The sequence below is a fragment of the Ranitomeya variabilis genome, chromosome 1, assembly GCF_051348905.1.
Source record: "Ranitomeya variabilis isolate aRanVar5 chromosome 1, aRanVar5.hap1, whole genome shotgun sequence".
In the NCBI taxonomy this organism is placed as follows: domain Eukaryota; kingdom Metazoa; phylum Chordata; class Amphibia; order Anura; family Dendrobatidae; genus Ranitomeya; species Ranitomeya variabilis.
This window is the reverse complement of record NC_135232.1, coordinates 1,124,311,577-1,124,328,412: the sequence shown is the minus strand read 5'-3', so window position 1 is coordinate 1,124,328,412 and position 16,836 is coordinate 1,124,311,577.

The window sequence follows — 16,836 nt, the reverse complement described above, 5'->3', positions numbered from 1 at the left end:
GAGGGTCTCAGAATTAAATACCAAGTCTGCAAACATTAAAAACCAGCTCATAGGGCAGTGGTAACTGGGCTGACCATATATCTAATCCTAGCACCACAACTAAACAGTAGCCGGGGAACGTGCCTACGTTGGTTCTAGACGTCTCGCGCCAGCCGGAGAACTAACTAACCCTAGAAGGGAAAAGAAAGTCCTTTCTTGCCTCCAGAGAAAAGACCCCAAAAAGTTGGATACAAGCCCCCAACAAATAATAACGGTGAGGTAAGAGGAAAAGACAAACATAAGAATGAGCTAGGTATTTAGCAAAGAGAGGCCCACTAGCTAATAGCAGAATATAGTAAGATGACTTATATGGTCAGCAAAAACCCTATTAAAATATCCACGCTGGATATTCAAGAACCCCCGAACCGTCTAACGGCCGGGGGGAGAACACCAGCACCCCTAGAGCTTCCAGCAAGGTCAGAAATCACATTTAGTACAAGCTGGACAAAAATAGAAGCAAAGCAAATAACCAAAATAACCAAGATGCAAGACTTAGCTTAAATTTGCAAAATCCAGGACCAGCGGACAGGAGCAAACAGAAGGCTCTGATTACAACGATGCCAGGCACTGGACTAAGGATCCAGGAAGTTAATATAGCTACACCCCTGGACTAACGGCCCAGGTGAATGCCAAACAGAAAAAAGACAATCCCAGAGTCATATCACTAGTGAGCACAAGAGGGAGCCACAAAGTCTAATTCACAACAGTACCCCCCCCTTAAGGAAGGGTCACTGAACCCTCACCAAGACCACCAGGGCGATCAGGATGAGCAGCGTGAAAGGCGCAAACTAAATTGGCCGCATGCACATCAGAGGCAACCACCCAGGAATTATCCTCCTGACTATAGCCCTTCCACTTGACCAGATACTGAAGCCTCCACCTGGAGAGACGAGAATCCAAGATCTTCTCCACCACGTACTCCAACTCGCCCTCAACCAACACCGGAGCAGGAGGCTCAACAGAAGGAACCACAGGTACAACGTACCGCCGCAACAAAGACCTATGGAACACGTTGTGAATGGCAAATGACACCGGAAGATCCAAGCGAAAGGACACAGGATTAAGGATTTCCAATATCTTGTAAGGACCGATGAAGCGAGGCTTAAATTTAGGAGAGGAGACCTTCATAGGAACAAATCGAGAAGACAGCCATACCAAATCCCCAACACGAAGTCGGGGACCCACACCGCGGCGGCGGTTGGCAAAACGCTGAGCCTTCTCCTGTGACAACTTTAAGTTGTCCACCACATGATTCCAGATCCGCTGCAACCTATCCACCACAGAATCTACTCCAGGACAGTCAGAAGGCTCCACATGTCCCGAGGAAAAACGAGGATGGAAACCAGAGTTGCAGAAAAATGGCGAAACCAATGTAGCGGAACTAGCCCGATTATTAAGGGCAAATTCAGCCAACGGCAAGAAGGTCACCCAATCATCCTGATCCGCAGAAACAAAACACCTCAAATAAGCCTCCAGAGTCTGATTAGTTCGCTCCGTTTGTCCATTAGTCTGAGGATGAAAGGCAGACGAAAACGACAAATCAATGCCCATCCTAGCACAAAAGGATCGCCAGAACCTGGAAACAAACTGGGATCCTCTGTCAGACACAATATTCTCAGGAATGCCGTGTAAACGAACCACATTCTGAAAGAACACAGGAACCAGATTGGAAGAGGAACGCAGCTTAGGCAAAGGTACCAAATGGACCATGTTAGAAAAGCGATCACATACCACCCAGATGACAGACATGCCCTGAGACACCGGGAGATCTGAAATGAAATCCATGGAAATGTGTGTCCAAGGCCTCTTCGGGACAGGCAAGGGCAAGAGCAACCCGCTGGCACGAGAACAGCAAGGCTTAGCTCAAGCACAGGTGGACAAGAGTCAGGTCTACCAGCCTGAAATCTCTGCAACACACGTCACAAATCCGGAGAAATGGCTGACAAGATAACTCCCTCTTTAAGAATCCCAACTGCCTCTGCGACTCCCGGAGAGTCAGGCACAAAGCTCCTTGAAAGAGCATCAGCCTTCACATTCTTAGAACCTGGTAAATAAGAGACCACAAAGTCAAAAAGGGAGAAAAACAATGACCAGCGGGCCTGTCTAGGATTCAGGCGTTTAGCAGACTCGAGATACATCAAATTTTTGTGATCAGTCAAGACCACCACACGATGCTTAGCACCCTCGAGCCAATGACGCCACTCCTCAAATGCCCACTTCATGGCCAGCAACTCCCGATTGCCAACATCATAATTCCGCTCAGCAGGCGAAAACTTCCTAGAGAAAAAGGCACAAGGTCTCATAGCAGAGCAACCAGGGCCTCTCTGCAACAAAACGGCCCCTGCCCCAATCTCAGAAGCATCCACTTCAACCTGAAAGGGAAGTGAGACATCAAGCTGGCACAAAACTGGCGCCGAAGTAAACCGGCGCTTCAACTCCTGGAAAGCCTTCACGGCTGCAGGAGCCCAGTTAGCAACATCAGAACCTTTCTTGGTCATATCCGTCAAAGGTTTAACAATGCTAGAAAAATTAGCAATAAAACGACGGTAGAAGTTAGCAAAACCCAAGAACTTCTGAAGACTCTTAACTGACGTAGGCTGAGTCCAATCATGAATAGCTCGGACCTTGACTGGGTCCATCTCCACAGCAGAAGGGGAAAAAATAAACCCCAAAAAGGGAACCTTCTGTACTCCAAAGAGACACTTTGAGCCCTTAACAAACAAAGCATTCTCACGTAAAACCTGAAACACCATCCTGACCTGCTCTACATGTGAGTCCCAGTCGTCAGAAAAAAACAGAATATCGTCCAGATAAACGATCATAAATTTATCCAGATACTTCCGGAAAATATCATGCATAAAGGACTGAAACACTGAAGGAGCTTTAGAGAGCCCAAAAGGCATCACCAAGTACTCAAAGTGACCTTCGGGCGTATTAAACGCGGTTTTCCATTCATCTCCTCGCTTAATGCGCACAAGGTTGTACGCACCACGAAGATCTATCTTGGTGAACCACTTGGCACCTTTAATCCGGGCAAACAAGTCTGACAACAGAGGCAAAGGATACTGAAATTTAACAGTGATTTTATTCAAAAGCCGATAGTCAATACAAGGTCTCAAAGATCCGTCCTTCTTGGCCACAAAAAAGAATCCCGCACCAAGAGGGGAAGAGGATGGACGGATATGCCCCTTCTCCAGAGATTCCTTGATATACGAACGCATTGCAGTGTGCTCAGGTACAGACAGATTAAATAGTCTTCCCTTAGGAGATTTGCTACCTGGAATCAAATCTATGGCACAGTCACAGTCCCTATGAGGAGGCAAAGCACTGGACCTGGACTCGCTGAACACATCCTGATAATCAGACAAATACTCAGGAACTTCCGAAGGAGTAGAGGAAGCAATAGACACCGGGGGGGAATCACCATGAATACCCTGACAGCCCCAACTTAACACAGACATTGCCTTCCAATCCAAGACTGGATTATGAGTCTGTAACCATGGCAAACCCAAAACGACCAAATCATGCATTTTATGTAGAACAAGAAAACGAATCACCTCCCGATGCTCAGGAGTCATGCACATGGTAACCTGTGTCCAAAACTGCGGTTTATTTTCCGCCAATGGCGTAGCATCAATACCCCTCAGAGGGATAGGATTTACCAACGGCTCAAGAACAAAACCACAGCGCTTGGCGAATGACAGATCCATAAGACTCAGGGCAGCACCTGAATCCACAAACGCCATAACAGGGTAAGAGGACAATGAGCAAATTAAGGTCACAGACAAAATAAATTTAGGTTGCAAATTACCAATGGCGACAGGACTAACAACCCTTGTTAGGCGTTTAGAGCATGCTGATATAACATGTGTAGAATCACCACAGTAAAAACACAACCCATTCAGACGTCTATGATTTTTCCGCTCATTTCTGGTCTGAATTTTATCACATTGCATCAAATCAGGTGCTTGTTCAGACAACACCACCCGAGGATTAGCGGTTTTGCACTCCCGCAAACGCCGGTCAATTTGAATAGCCAGCGCCATGGAATCATTCAGACTTGTAGGAATGGGGAAACCCACCATCACATTCTTAATAGCTTCAGAAAGGCCATTTCTGAAATTTGCGGCCAGAGCACACTCATTCCACTGAGTAAGCACAGACCACTTCCGAAATTTTTGGCAATACACTCCAGCTTCATCCTGGCCCTGAGAAATAGCCAGCAAGGCTTCCTCTGCCTGAACCTCAAGATTGGGTTCCTCGTAAAGCAATCCGAGCGCCAGAAAAAACGCATCAATATTTGCCAATGCCGGATCTCCTGGCGCTAACGAGAAGGCCCAATCCTGAGGGTCACCCCGTAAAAAAGAGATAACAATTCCAACCTGCTGAGCTGAGTCTCCAGATGAACGGGGTCTCAGAGATAGAAACAATCTACAATTATTCCTGAAATTCCTAAACTTAAATCGGTCTCTAGAAAACAGTTCAGGAATAGGTATTTTAGGTTCAGACATAGGACTCCTGGTAACAAAATCTTGAATGCCTTGCACACGAGCAGCAAGCTGGTCTACATTGGTAATCAAGGTCTGGACATTCATGTCTGCAGCAAGCTCAAGCCACTCAGAGGTAAAGGGGAGGAAGAGAGGAAAGAAAAAAAAAAAAAAAACTCAGAATTTCCTTTCTTATTATCCCACTTCTGCAATGCATTAAACATTCAATGTGGGCCTGGCATACTGTTATGACCCCAATGGCAGAGGGTCTCAGAATTAAATACCAAGTCTGCAAACATTAAAAACCAGCTCATAGGGCAGTGGTAACTGGGCTGACCATATATCTAATCCTAGCACCACAACTAAACAGTAGCCGGGGAACGTGCCTACGTTGGTTCTAGACGTCTCGCGCCAGCCGGAGAACTAACTAACCCTAGAAGGGAAAAGAAAGACCTTTCTTGCCTCCAGAGAAAATACCCCAAAAAGTTGGATACAAGCCCCCAACAAATAATAACGGTGAGGTAAGAGGAAAAGACAAACATAAGAATGAGCTAGGTATTTAGCAAAGAGAGGCCCACTAGCTAATAGCAGAATATAGTAAGATGACTTATATGGTCAGCAAAAACCCTATTAAAATATCCACGCTGGATATTCAAGAACCCCCGAACCGTCTAACGGCCGGGGGGAGAACACCAGCACCCCTAGAGCTTCCAGCAAGGTCAGAAATCACATTTAGTACAAGCTGGACAAAAATAGAAGCAAAGCAAATAACTAAAATAACCAAGATGCAAGACTTAGCTTAAATTTGCAAAATCCAGGACCAGCGGACAGGAGCAAACAGAAGGCTCTGATTACAACGATGCCAGGCACTGGACTAAGGATCCAGGAAGTTAATATAGCTACACCCCTGGACTAACGGCCCAGGTGAATGCCAAACAGAAAAAAGACAATCCCAGAGTCATATCACTAGTGACCACAAGAGGGAGCCACAAAGTCTAATTCACAACAATATACTATGTCAGCATACATACTTCCCCTCTCTACTCAAACTGTGTTTGCACCCATCCCCCCACTCACCATACTGTGTCTGCATATATTCTTCCCCTCATTCCTCATACAGTGTCTGCAACTATCCACCCCATTTTGTGTCCACACCAATCACCCCACTCACCATACTGCATCTGCATCCATCCTCCCCATTCTGTGTTAGGACCAATGCCCCCACACTCTGTAATATGTCTTCACTCATCCCCCTAACTGTTTCCTCATAATCCCCCCCATATTCCCCATTGCTCCTCATTTTGTGTCTTCAAACATCTCCCTCATACTGTGTCTACAGTGACACTGGCGCTGATGGGAGAAGGTAATGGCGAGCTTCCTGTGCGTGCATGCTAAGTGCCACTGTCAGAGCTTGACAACGACCTTCAACATGTTAACAGCCGAGGCTGAATCACGATTCCACCCGCAGCTGTTAGGGGCACATGTGAGCTGATCAGATCAGCTGTCATGTGCCGGAAAAGGTGCGGGTTCATCGCGAGAGCCCGCACCAAGCAGGGGGAGGCATCCAATGATGGGCTCTGCCCATCATTGGACATTAAGGGGTTAATCACTTAGAGCCAACACGCTGTACTTTCTCTGAGCTGGCTGTCTAATTGACAGCTGGTTCAGAGAACAGCCAACTCCCAGTTCGGGGTGTCAAAATGCGGCAGCTGAAGATACATCTCAGACTGCCACATCAGTCAGCCCACTGGCGTCCCCTGCTGGCTCTGCTCGGGGTTGATGCACACAAAATACACACACACAAATAAATATATACACTGTATATACTTATACACACATACTATCACACTCATACACACATATACTGTATATACAGTGGTGACCAAAAGTTTAGCATTTTTTTTAAAGTGTTATTACTTCTGTTTGGCTGTTATAATGCCCCTTTCCTGGAGATAAATTGAAAGTGCATGAAGTTGTCATCATGCAAGACTTTCATTAACCAAAATGTTTTAGAATGTAGGTATGGTCATACAATTAAAGAAAGCTGACTGCCAAAAGTTTTGCATATATGTATATTGATCACAACATAGAGAGTAATTAATTGCTTACAATGCCATAACTTAGTGTTTTCTAACATAAGCTCTTGGTCTAATTACTGCACCACACCGACAGGGCATTGAATCCACTAGGGTATTCCAAACATCCTGAGGGATCTTGCTCCATTCCTTTTGCAAATCTGCAAAACAATTAATCTTTATTGCTATGGGTACGGGGCCCAACTCTTCACCCTAACTCATCCCAAAGGTGCTCTATAGGGTTTAAATCAGGTGATTAGTTTGGCCATTGCAACAGGCAAACATTTTTCTTTCAACCAAAATTTGACTAAATTGGATGTGTGTTTAGTATCATCGTCTTGCTGGAATTTCCAGCGCCTGTCTACTTTGGTTTCACCATGTGGCAGCAATAAATTCTCCAGTATATCCTTGCACATGGCAGCATTCATATTTCCATCAATTCTATGCAGAGGGCCAATGGCAGATGCAGAAAAGCAGCCCCAAACCATGACCTTTTCTATCTCTACTATACATAACATTTAACTCTGAGAGCAGTTGAATTCCGTAGCTACTCTTTTTAGCTTTTGCTTGACTTCACTCTCAGAATAATAAGCTTCTGACATCTGGTGATAAATTTGACATTGTCTTTGCCATGTTTTAGCCTCAAAACACACAAACAAAAAAAATGTTTGGCAAAATTGGACTACCCATGACAAAATATGCAAAACTTTTGGCCCAGCAAATGTTGAAAACAGCAAATAAATAAGTATGAGTGGCGCTATAGAGCACAAAACAGTTTGCCTGCTGCAGGTGAAAACAATCACCACAAAAGATTGTAAATAGTATAAATGAAATAAAATAGATGATCACATGAGAATGATTACATCAAAACCTGCGCTGGTATAACTGCCTATCAGCGGAAATCTCCTACACTGTCAATAACTCTAGAATAATATACACGAAAAAAGCTGTATTGGCATGCTGCGATGTCCAATATTATAGATAAACACACCAACCGGCATTCATGATCAGAGAAAAAAAGAGTCAGTTCTCATCCTTACCACAAGTCCATAGGGGGGATGCTGACGGTACTGAATGAGGATCCGCTGCCAGAAGGAGTCCTAGGGTGCCGCTTCACTGGCCGGGTAGATGACAAGACTTTCTATCCTTGTATACAATGCGGCGAAGTTTAGAAGATAATCACAGACCCCCTCGGTGCGGTTAGTGCGATCGGCGTCTGCGCAGGACCTGTGAGCTGTAGTACGCAACGTGACCGCACACGTGACGGGGGACAAAGTACGGGTGGCGATATGGACCAAAAATACAACGCGTTTCGGAGACGCCTGTCTCCTTCCTCAGGTATGGTCCATACCTCCAAATAACAGTCCTTATATAGACGCCAGCCGTACCATTGATTACTGAAATCCGAAAAGTTCTATCCCACAATTCAAACCCTTAGGGATAAGGGTATCTAAGGTGAAGATCCATTTGGTTTCTGATCTTGACATAGATTTGATAAAATTTCCTCCTCTCCAATGCGGGTGTATCCTTTCAATTCCCACAATTTTCATACTTTTTGCCTTTCCCTCATGTAATTCAATAAAATGCTTCGAGAGTGGATGACCTAGGAATTTATTATTGATGTTACGAATGTGTTCATTTATTCGAACCTGCAAAGATCTCTTAGTGCGTCCAACGTATATTTTATTACAGGGGCATGTGATGGTATAAATAACCCCTGTAGATGAACACGTTATGAATTCTTCAATTCTCATTTCGGTGTTGCCAATATTCGTTTGTTTGTGTGTTTGAGTTTTTTTACACATATTGCATTTTTTGCAAGGAAAAAAGCCTTTTAAAACGTTCTGCGAGAGGGTAGTTTGAATGAAAGCTGATCTATTTTGTACTGTGGGAGCAATGTATGTACCTAAATTACGACTTTTCGTATAAATAAAGCGGGGTACCTCCATAATACTGCCCCCCAAGATTTTATCTTTTTTCAATAAATACCAGTGTTTTCTCACTATTTTACGCAGTATGTTTGAATTTGCATTAAACTGGGTAATTATTGGGATAAAATCCAAATTATTATTTTTTATTTTAGGAGTAGGATTTATCAATTCGTGACGTGGTTTCGAAAGAGCTGCATCCCTAGATTCCTTCAACACGTCTAGATTATACCCTTTTTCCAAAAATTTAATAGTAAGGGCCTCTGCTTCAACCTCAAAATCCTGCGATTTAGAGCAATTCCTGTTAAGTCGCATATATTGGCTTCTAGGAATGTTTAAGAGCCATTGTGGGAGGTGACAGCTATTTAAGGGGATAAAACTATTAATATCTGTCGGTTTATTAAAAGTTCGAGTTTGAATGGTGCCTTCCTCAATAAAAATGGTTAGATCTAAAAAATTGATTTGACGTGCACTGATATTATTTGTAAAGTTTAAAAAGAACTCATTTTTATTTAAATTAATTAAAAACTGGTTCAGGGCCTCCTTACCTCCCGACCAAATAAAAATCACGTCATCAATAAAACGTTGCCAGAGGACCAGGTCCGCGCGCAGCACACCCCCCTGCTGGTATACGGCGGTTTCCTCCCATCTACCAACGTACAGGTTAGCGTAACTGGGCGCGAACCTGGTCCCCATAGCAGTACCCCACTGCTGGGAGTAGTAGTTGTCCTGGTACATAAAATAGTTGTGGGTTAAAATAAAGTGCATGCATTCACCTAAAAAATTTATTTGTTCACCAGGAATGGTTGAATATTTACTTAAAAAATATTTCGCAGCATCGCAACCCTTGCTATGGTCAATCACTGTATAAAGGGAAGCAATGTCCAGTGTACCAAGAATATAGTGGTCTTCCCATTTGATTGTTTCCAAGCATTTTAAAATATGGGCGCTGTCCTTTAAATATGCTGGTAAAAGTGGTACCACTTTTTGAAGATGACAATCCACCAATTTGGACAGATTCGCTGTCAAACATTGGATACCTGATATTATGGCCCTCCCAGGTGGGTCACCTCTATTTTTGCGTATTTTAGGTAGGTGGTAAAATACCGCCAACCTGGGAGGCCCATCATTGATAAACTCAAACTCCTGTTGATTTATATATCCCATATCTAGACCTCTAGTGGTCAATAGTTTCATTTCTCTCATATACTCATTGGTGGGGTCATTTTTTAATTTTTTATACGTCCGAGGATCACTTAACAGACGTATTGATTCTTTATGGTAAATATTGTGATCTAAAATCACGATCCCCCCCCCCCCTTGTCTGCTGGACGGATAACAAGATTGTTTTTCTTTTGTAAAACTATTAAAGCATTCCTTTCTCTACGTGTCAGATTATATTTGAATTTATGACATCGCTTATCATTAATTTTACGTAGATCTTCTATTACGTTGGTTTGAAAGGTCTCCATCTGTTCGGAGTACTCATTATATGGATGGAAATGGGATTTTTTCCTAAGATTTGTATGCACATAGGTTTTGTCAAATGTAACATCCTGATCCCTGTTAATTGGATTTTTTAAAAATCTGTTAAGTGATCCTCGGACGTATAAAAAATTAAAAAATGACCCCACCAATGAGTATATGAGAGAAATGAAACTATTGACCACTAGAGGTCTAGATATGGGATATATAAATCAACAGGAGTTTGAGTTTATCAATGATGGGCCTCCCAGGTTGGCGGTATTTTACCACCTACCTAAAATACACAAAAATAGAGATGACCCACCTGGGAGGCCCATAATATCAGGTATCCAATGTTTGACAGCGAATCTGTCCAAATTGGTGGATTGTCATCTTCAAAAAGTGGTACCACTTTTACCAGCATATTTAAAGGACAGCGCCCATATTTTAAAATGCTTGGAAACAATCAAATAGGAAGACCACTATATTCTTGGTACACTGGACATTGCTTCCCTTTATACAGTGATTGACCATAGCAAGGGTTGCGATGCTGCGAAATATTTTTTAAGTAAATATTCAACCATTCCTGGTGAACAAATAAATTTTTTAGGTGAATGCATGCACTTTATTTTAACCCACAACTATTTTATGTACCAGGACAACTACTACTCCCAGCAGTGGGGTACTGCTATGGGGACCAGGTTCGCACCCAGTTACGCTAACCTGTACGTTGGTAGATGGGAGGAAACCACCGTATACCAGCAGGGGGGTGTGCTGCGCGCGGACCTGGTCCTCTGGCAACGTTTTATTGATGACGTGATTTTTATTTGGTCGGGAGGTCAGGAGGCCCTGAACCAGTTTTTAATTAATTTAAATAAAAATGAGTTCTTTTTAAACTTTACAAATAATATCAGTGCACGTCAAATCAATTTTTTAGATCTAACCATTTTTATTGAGGAAGGCACCATTCAAACTCGAACTTTTAATAAACCGACAGATATTAATAGTTTTATCCCCTTAAATAGCTGTCACCTCCCACAATGGCTCTTAAACATTCCTAGAAGCCAATATATGCGACTTAACAGGAATAGCTCTAAATCGCAGGATTTTGAGGTTGAAGCGGAGGCCCTTACTATTAAATTTTTGGAAAACGGGTATAATCTAGATGTGTTGAAGGAATCTAGGGATGCAGCTCTTTCGAAACCACGTCACGAATTGATAAATCCTACTCCTAAAATAAAAAATAATAATTTGGATTTTATCCCAATAATTACCCAGTTTAATGCAAATTCAAACATACTGTGTAAAATAGTGAGAAAACACTGGTATTTATTGAAAAAAGATAAAATCTTGGGGGGCAGTATTATGGAGGTACCCCGCTTTATTTATACGAAAAGTCGTAATTTAGGTACATACATTGCTCCCACAGTACAAAATAGATCAGCTTTCATTCAAACTACCCTCTCGCAGAACGTTTTAAAAGGCTTTTTTCCTTGCAAAAAATGCAATATGTGTAAAAAAACTCAAACACACAAACAAACGAATATTGGCAACACCGAAATGAGAATTGAAGAATTCATAACGTGTTCATCTACAGGGGTTATTTATACCATCACATGCCCCTGTAATAAAATATACGTTGGACGCACTAAGAGATCTTTGCAGGTTCGAATAAATGAACACATTCGTAACATCAATAATAAATTCCTAGGTCATCCACTCTCGAAGCATTTTATTGAATTACATGAGGGAAAGGCAAAAAGTATGAAAATTGTGGGAATTGAAAGGATACACCCTCATTGGAGAGGAGGAAATTTTATCAAATCTATGTCAAGATCAGAAACCAAATGGATCTTCACCTTAGATACCCTTATCCCTAAGGGTTTGAATTGTGGGATAGAACTTTTCGGATTTCAGTAATCAATGGTACGGCTGGCGTCTATATAAGGACTGTTATTTGGAGGTATGGACCATACCTGAGGAAGGAGACAGGCGTCTCCGAAACGCGTTGTATTTTTGGTCCATATCGCCACCCGTACTTTGTCCCCCGTCACGTGTGCGGTCACGTTGCGTACTACAGCTCACAGGTCCTGCGCAGGCGCCGATCGCACTAACCGCACCGAGGGGGTCTGTGATTATCTTCTAAACTTCGCCGCATTGTATACAAGGATAGAAAGTCTTGTCATCTACCCGGCCAGTGAAGCGGCACCCTAGGACTCCTTCTGGCAGCGGATCCTCATTCAGTACCGTCAGCATCCCCCCTATGGACTTGTGGTAAGGATGAGAACTGACTCTTTTTTTCTCTGATCATGAATGCCGGTTGGTGTGTTTATCTATAATATTGGACATCGCAGCATGCCAATACAGCTTTTTTCGTGTATATTATTCTAGAGTTATTGACAGTGTAGGAGATTGTCATGCTCGCGCCCAGACTGGTTGGCGCGGGCGTGCGGGGGAGTGGCCCCACTGGACCACAGACCAAACCTCCCTGGAAGGGGCGTAACTAAGTAGCTTCCTAGGTGTTCGCTGGAGCCTCTGATGGTGAGGTCAGACTTGTGCAATAGGAAGCTACCAGGTACCACTCCAGGGTGGAGTCTGGTTGTGGCTGCTGATCCCACCGGGGAATGGAACATAGACAAGCAAGCGGGCACGGCTGGCACATAGGCAGGCAGACGGGTACAACAGGAACTCTGTCAGGCAGGCGGGCACGGCTGGCTCTCTGGTAGGCAGGCGGGCACGGCTGGCTCTCTGGCAGGACTGGTAGACAAGACTGGTACACTGGAAGAACCGGTAGGGACCGGTCTGCAGGCAGGTATGTAGAACGGGTAAGAACCTGTTCAGACACGAGGACCTAGGAATAAGTAGATAAAGACTGCAAGAGCGGATGCAGAGCGAAAGCACAGGAGCTAGAGCCAAGAACAGAAATGCAGGAGGCGGAGCCAAGAGCAAGAGGCGGAGCCAAGTGCAAAACCGCAGGAGGCGGAGCCAAGAGCTGGAGGCGGAGCCAAGTGCAGACAGGCAGGAGGCGGAGCCAAGAGCTGGAGGCGGAGCCAAGTGCAGACAGGCAGGAGGCGGAGCCAAGGGCTGGCGGCGGAGCCAAGTGCAGGGGAGGTAGAACCGCAAGGAGCGGAGCCAGGTAGAACCGCAAGGAGCGGAGCCAGGTAGAACCGCAAGGAGCGGAGCCAGGTAGAACCGCAAGGAGCGGAGCCAGGTAGAACCGCAAGGAGCGGAGCCAGGTAGAACCGCAAGGAGCGGAGCCAGGTAGAACCGCAAGGAGCGGAGCCAGGTAGAACCGCAAGGAGCGGAGCCAGGTAGAACCGCAAGGAGCGGAGAGGAGCTGTGGGAGGGGTCTCTGCAGCAAAGCTGAGCAGAGCCACAAGGAATGTGGAGAGAAGCTGCAGCAAGGGATAACTGCAACAGCAGAAGATAAGCTGAGTAGAAAGGAGCAGAAACGCAGAAGTGAGGAGCAGAGGTAAAGTAACAAAGGTTCAGAGCAGGCAGAGCTGCAAGAGTGCGGAGTGAAAGCAGACTGAGAATACAAGGAAAGACAACAGGGAAGGAAGCCAAAGACTAGGAGACCGAGGTAAGACTAAGTGCAGACAAGGCAATGGAACAAGACACAAGGACAAAGACACTGGGACCAGGATATTCTGCCTCCTGGTGGGCGGACAACAAGACCAAGGAAATAACACAGAGAATCCTCCAGAGAGGGAGTAACTCAGAGCAAGGCCAGGCAAACTCAGAAGCAAGACACTAACTGAGCTAACACATTGCACAGGCCCAGAACACTGGGTGGTGCTGCACTAAATACTGGAGGCCTCCTGGCAATTGGTCAGGAACAGATTGGACAGATGCACCTGATTCCTATAAGAACCAGAGAGTTCAGGCGCCGCCCCTCTATACACAGAGCCATGAAGCATGCAGAGAGCAGAGACATAGAACATGGTGCTGGCAAGAAACAGAAACCACAACATGACCTGGAGCAGTGGGTAAGATAGTGTGAGAGATGCGAGGCCATGCCGTGATGCCAGCAGAGTTGTTACAGTACCCCCCCCTTTACGGCCCCTCTTCTTCAAGCCCGCCAGAATAACTTGTAGAAGAAGGATGGGAGCACACATAGTCCAGGCCAACATGACATCTTCAGGGTAGAAGGCGGCAGGAGAGTCACCAGGTATCTCAGAAAACAAAGTCTCTTTGTGCTCTGCAGGGTTAGCTTCATCAGAAATCTCGGATAGCAAAGTCTCATTGTACCCAATAGGGTTAGCTTTCTCAATGGAGTGGACCATCTCCTCAGGGTAGACAAGAAGCAGGGACTTGGAAGATACCGATTTGTTATCTTCACCAGCCGGCCACATGGAAGCTGAAGGAATACTCACAGGATACATCTTCTGCCCGATATCCAGAGACAAACTTTCAGGTAGCAGAGATGTTCTAGAGTACTGAACACAGGAAAAGTCACTAGAGATGAGTGTGGAGAACAGCTCCACCGGGTCAGAGAAAAATTGAGGTGAACAAACTTCAGTTTTGAAATCTTCACCAGCCGGCCATAAGGACGCAGAAGGTATAAACATAGGAACAATCTTGTGCCCGTTATCCAGAAGAAATCGTCCAAGCGGCGGGGATGTTCCTAGGAACGGATTACAGGTATAGTCGCTGGAGATGTGTGGAGACATCGTCACCGTTTCCCCATCTTCGGTGACGTCAGCACACCTTGACTCGTCGACTAGCAGACCAGCTGAAGAAGATGACACTGCTGAGTGTCTTTGACGCATGGGAACCAGACAGTTCTCAAGACTGGGTAAGTTCAAACGAAGCACTTTACTGGAACCCTTGACCAGAGCGGGTGGTAGAGTCCTTGGCTCAGAATGACCCATGGGCATAACAGACAGCATGTGGAAGACAAACTTCTTTGTGTATAAGGCTCCAACTTGGAGCTGTAGTTGTCCTTGCAGGACTAGACTGCTCTTTAGCAGGGTTCGGCCATTATCAGGCAACGCCCACACTGGGTTCTGGAGCTGAAGAACGGAGACCATACACCGACTCCGTATGACAGGCGGCTTAGACACACCAAAGCTCCCAGAAGGCAGAGAAACAGTCATTAACTTTGATGGGAAGGAAGTACTCTCACCAGGGACAGCCTCTCCTACTGGCCCAGGGTTTTGGAGTACAAGCTTCACAGGCCAAAGACCATCTGAATGTTCTTTACAACCACAGGGATGCCGTATTTCAATCTCAGCACCAGATTCAGGCTGCAGATTTGCCAGCCCCCTTTCATTAGACCTCTCGGATCTTGCTTGGGTGGCTGCTTCGGTAGGTTGTGGAACAGGTGAGTCTTGGGTGGTCATGGACGGAAGCGACGGTTTACCTACAGGTTTCTTTCGTCTGGACCGTCTCTGTGAGCTTGGAGGGGAAGACTTTTCAGGAGATGCAGTACTTGGCTCATCGAAGGCTTTACAGAAGGCCACCAGGAAGGCCGGCAGATTCGAGATAATGGGGTCCCCTGCTTCCCAAAGGGGGTCGCACCACATCAAAGCATCTCCTCTTAGGTAGTCCATTAAGAAACCTACTTTCAACCAGTCAGTGGGGAATTGGGGAGCATGCCCCTTGAAATAACGCAAGCACCGCTCCAAGAACACACGACATTGCTTTGGGTCCCCATAGTAGCATGGAGGATCTGCTGGCATGGATTCGTCATTAGGAGCGCAGGCTTGAAGTTGATCCAACAGCTCATTGGAGATGACAATTGGAGATGGAGCAGTGAAGGACTGGCTTTCAGACTGGGTAAGCATTTTCCTCGGAGGCCAATACTGGCAAGAAGAGAGTTCATCTTGCTCCGAGAGCAAAGGCACATGGGACTCAGCGGGGACCATGGCCTGTGCAAACTGTCATGCTCGCGCCCAGACTGGTTGGCGCGGGCGTGCGGGGGAGTGGCCCCACTGGACCACAGACCAAACCTCCCTGGAAGGGGCGTAACTAAGTAGCTTCCTAGGTGTTCGCTGGAGCCTCTGATGGTGAGGTAAGACTTGTGCAATAGGAAGCTACCAGGTACCACTCCAGGGTGGAGTCTGGTTGTGGCTGCTGATCCCACCGGGGAACGGAACATAGACAAGCAAGCGGGCACGGCTGGCACATAGGCAGGCAGACGGGTACAACAGGAACTCTGTCAGGCAGGCGGGCACGGCTGGCTCTCTGGTAGGCAGGCGGGCATGGCTGGCTCTCTGGCAGGACTGGTAGACAAGACTGGTACACTGGAAGAACCGGTAGGGACCGGTCTGCAGGCAGGTATGTAGAACGGGTAAGAACCTGTTCAGACACGAGGACCTAGGAATAAGTAGATAAAGACTGCAAGAGCGGATGCAGAGCGAAAGCACAGGAGCTAGAGCCAAGAACAGAAATGCAGGAGGCGGAGCCAAGAGCAGGAGGCGGAGCCAAGTGCAAAACCGCAGGAGGCGGAGCCAAGAGCTGGAGGCGGAGCCAAGTGCAGACAGGCAGGAGGCGGAGCCAAGAGCTGGAGGCGGAGCCAAGTGCAGACAGGCAGGAGGCGGAGCCAAGGGCTGGCGGCGGAGCCAAGTGCAGGGGAGGTAGAACCGCAAGGAGCGGAGCCAGGTAGAACCGCAAGGAGCGGAGCCAGGTAGAACCGCAAGGAGCGGAGCCAGGTAGAACCGCAAGGAGCGGAGCCAGGTAGAACCGCAAGGAGCGGAGCCAGGTAGAACCGCAAGGAGCGGAGCCAGGTAGAACCGCAAGGAGCGGAGCCAGGTAGAACCGCAAGGAGCGGAGCCAGGTAGAACCGCAAGGAGCGGAGAGGAGCTGCGGGAGGGGTCTCTACAGCAAAGCTGAGCAGAG